The 4,240-nt window shown below is 39.2% G+C and overlaps 1 pseudogene; it reads left to right on the top strand.

The window, feature by feature from the left end:
* The first annotated feature begins 2,020 nt into the window (after positions 1-2,020).
* On the top strand, positions 2,021-4,001 carry LOC104988792 (annotated as a pseudogene).
* The last annotated feature ends 239 nt before the right edge of the window (positions 4,002-4,240 follow it).

Consider the following 4,240-nt stretch of genomic DNA (forward strand, 5'->3'; position numbering starts at 1 on the left):
CTGCCACACTAGACCTCACTGATGAACTGAACTTCCAACTAGGGCTCTAATGACAATCAACCAACTTTCCTTTGGGTCTCTCCCTTAATTTATTACATTCATTACTGTAACAAAGGAACTGTGTCATATCCTCAAGTACCACAGCTCTTAGCTTATATCTCCAATGGGAATCAAATACGGACAAACAGTGCCAATTTGAGAAGATGGATCCAATTCAGCAGAGCTCCTCTGACCACATGTCACTTAAGGACAGAAGAGCAAAAGCGCAGCATCTCTCAGTCCCTCAGTGTTTATATGCTGCATATCATGAGTAGTTTTATGGTCTTCACAGGCTGCTATTCTCAGACAAAGACTATGAGGCTTGACCTGTTTCATCTCACACCATCAACTGACACTTCGACTAGACAAAGCTATTCAACAGGGCTCAGGTTTAGAGCCTTGGTGTTTGTCAATACTGCTTAGTACCAGCATACATTTCGAATAGGCTAAATAGCATACTAAATATGCAAATAATTCAGTCCCAACCCTGCAGGGATTCACTGGTGGAACTGGTTCACAGAGAAAACCCTAACCAAGGCCTCTGTGTAAGGAGGCCAAGAAGCCAAAGGCAAAGATCATCTAGAACAGACGGTAACACTTCACCATCCTCTCTCTCCCAACAGCAGGGCTCTGTAACCCTTCATAATTCAGTTCTCTTCCCCAGAGGTAAACTTTATATACCAAAGAGGTGATGTCAAATTCTCAAGAAAAAAGTGGAGTTAGCTTAGGAATCAGGAGATTTAAGAAACTGGGCCTCCACACAGAACTGTTGTGGCAAAGCTTTTCTCAGTCTCCTCACCTCTAAAACAGGGAATAACGTGGGTCAAGTTCACAGGAATGAGGGAAAGGAAAAAACTCAGGCATTTTTCAGGAAACATGAGGAATTACCTTCGTTTTTATATTCTAGACTTCATCTCCCTTCTTAAACCTCTTATCTACTATGCTATAGTAACTCTAAAGTGTACACAAAGAAAACTTCTCTATTAAAAGATAGTATCTACACTGTCAGGCTAACCATAAAAATAGTGGGATCCACACACCCACAACCTTCAGGATGTCTAAGCCAGACTGACTTCTCCAGCCTTCTCTCATGGACACAGTCCTCTGTACCCCATTCCCACGTTACCACCTCATGGCTTTTACCTCAGACATTCCCTGCTCACACCCTACCTCCCAGTGCAACGATTTGATTAACATTTGTTTCTTCCACCTGACTGCATGCACCCTGACAGCAAGAGGCTGTTTCTCTTTTGTTCATCATTATATCCCAATAACAGGGTTTGGGTCACAGTACTCCCTCAATAAATATTTTGGTCAATAAATGAGTGAATGAACACTACTTTCCTCAATGGGCAGAACCACAACAGTGCCAAGGCTGCCATTTCTTTTCTTCATTCTTACTTGAGCTTGATTTGTCACTAGTTATAAACTGTCTCAATTACCTAACAGGCTTCAAACTTACCAGAAAAGAGAGTGGATTTCTCTTTTTTCTAAGATACATAAAAAGGATACAGATTTATTAAGAGTCTAGGGGAAAAGTTAGAAAACAATCCAGTCCTCACATTTCTTAAAATGCCTAACTGCTCCAGAATACTCTCAGCCTTCAGCCTCATCCATGTAGAGCTGTTACCCAAAATAGGGCTAGCCCGCAAACGAGTACATAACCAACCCCTGGGAGCCCTCATACTTAAATGTATGATACATTCTATCAGACTTAAACTGTCCAGGTATCACACTTTAAACACCTATGAATCAAAGAGGACAAATGTCAGAAAAATGGCCATTTCTGAGAGTTTACTGACTGGGAAGAAGCATGAGGGAAACTTGTGAGGTGTTAGAAATACTCTATTATCTTGAACTGGATGGTGGTTATATGGCTACTTATACGTGCAAAACTGAGTTATGCACTGAAGATTGGTATACTCAATGTACTTTATCATATGCACATTATCTTTTTTAAAAAAGGTAAAATCATACACCTATGAATAAAGGTACTATACTACTGGATCATGGTCCTGTTCCTAAAAGAGCATTTTATGTGATCACAGTAGACAGGAATTAGGCCAGTAGTCTTCACAGGTTAGGATATTTAGAGGGATGGAAAAGAAAGGAAAGAAGGAAAGAAACTACAGTTAAGGATCACCCTGTGCTTCACTATATTATGAGGAGATTTATACATCTGTTGGAGAGTCTGAATGAATTATAATGACAAACTAAAAACACTGAGGTAATTAATATTAAACCCTGGGGAAAAAACATAAGTTGCATAAGAAAACATAGTAGTATACTAAATAGTTCAATAATAAATATTTACTTACTAATGGATACTGATAAAAGCAAAAATTTGATTTGATAAGCAGAGCACAATAGGATAGCAGATTATTTTTTAGAAATACAGAAGTAAATACAAGAAAAAGACCGAAAATCTTAAAGCAGTTGCCTACTGGGAGTGAGACTTGGTGATAGGAAGGGGTAAATAGTGGATTACTAAAAATGGCATGGCCAATTGGGGTAAGGTGCCTTCATCTAGCTGGGGCTCTTGAGCAGTAACTTGCTCTAGAGAAACAGCACCATGGCATCTGGCTACAAACTGGCTCATCCATCCTCAACAGTAATGTGGCCAGTTTAGGGGCCAAGTGCCTCCAGATGCTGGACTCTGAGGTCGATTATCTGCACCTGGATGTAACAGGTGGGTGGGCATTTTGCTCTCAACATCACCTTTGGTCATCCTGTTGTAGAAAGCCTCCAAAAGCAGCTAGACCAGGACCCTTTCTTTGACATGTACATGAAGGTGTCCAGACCAAAAAAAGTGGGTAAAACCAATGGCTATAGCAGGAGCCAATTAATATATGTTTCATCTCGAGGCTACTGAGAACCCAGGAGCTTTGATCAAAGACACACAGGAAAACAGAATGAAGGTTGGCATTGTGATCAAACCAGGAACTACAGTTGAGTATCTGGTACCATGGGCTAATCAGATAGATATAGCACTGGTTATGACAGTGGAACCTGGGTTTGGAGGGCAGAAATTCATGACATATGATGCCAAAGGCAGGAGCTAACATGATCGTGTCTGGCAGTGCCATTATGAGTGAAGACCCCAGATCGGTGATCAACCTATTAAGAAATGTTTGCTCAGAAGCAGATCAGAAACATTCTTTTGATCAATGTAACCACAAGGAGCCCACTGTTTCTTCTTATGAGATCTCCTTTTTACTGGAAAACAAGAATATTGACTACAAATCGTACCACAGTTCAGACAGCGCTGCTTTTCTGGGCAATTACGCATTCCAGTGACTAAAGTTCATTATGCAGAATGTTCCAAGAGGTTAGAAATTGGTCAGTGTCACTTCATTTTTAGTGATGGAATTGAAAGATTAGTGTGGTAAAATACCATTTTTACTGGGAGACTTGGTTTTCATAAAGAGTAAAAATATGGCTGTATTAAGGTTATGAACAGAAATATGTCTTAATGCCTAAGGAAGGCATGTTGGCTACTATGAAAAAAATTCTTCTCTGAATTTTTAAAAATAATTTTCTTTGGTTTCTTGGCTGTTTTCAGAAAGCAAAGGAAGTTCTTCTGTTTTTCCTGCTTCGTGTCATTTTTGATTTATGTATGTGATAACTAAGTTTGCATCTGACTGGGAATGGCATACCTACTTTCCTAGCTTCAAAAACATTTATTATCATTTACTTTGTACCTTATATTTGATACATAAAAAAGTGTACTATGAAAAAAAACAGTGGATTACAGATTTTAATTAACAGCAATATTTGACCTTTAATATAAAGCTCATGGAGGACAAAAACAAAAAAAGTGTACATATTAATCTGATAATGCAGAATATGCCACTTTAATGGTGGAAAGTGAACAACTAAAGAGCATGTTGATGAGGGTATGAGAGGAGAGTGAAAAAGCTGGCTAGAAACTCAACATTCATAAACTAAGATCATGGCATCCGGTCTCATCACTTCATGGCAAAATAGAAAGGGAAAAAGGGAAAGTGGTGACAGATTTTATTTTCTTAGGCTCCAAAATCACTCCGAACGGTGATTGCAGCCACAAAATTAAAAGATGCTTGCTCCTTTGAAGAAAGCTATGACAAACCTAGACAGTGTATTAAAAAGCAGAGACATCACCTTGCTGCCAAAGGTCTGTATATTCAAAGCTATGGTTTTTCCAGCAGTCACGTACGAGAGA

This window comes from Bison bison, unplaced genomic scaffold (assembly GCF_000754665.1).
Source record: "Bison bison bison isolate TAMUID 2011002044 unplaced genomic scaffold, Bison_UMD1.0 scf7180017864142, whole genome shotgun sequence".
In the NCBI taxonomy this organism is placed as follows: Eukaryota; Metazoa; Chordata; class Mammalia; order Artiodactyla; family Bovidae; genus Bison; species Bison bison.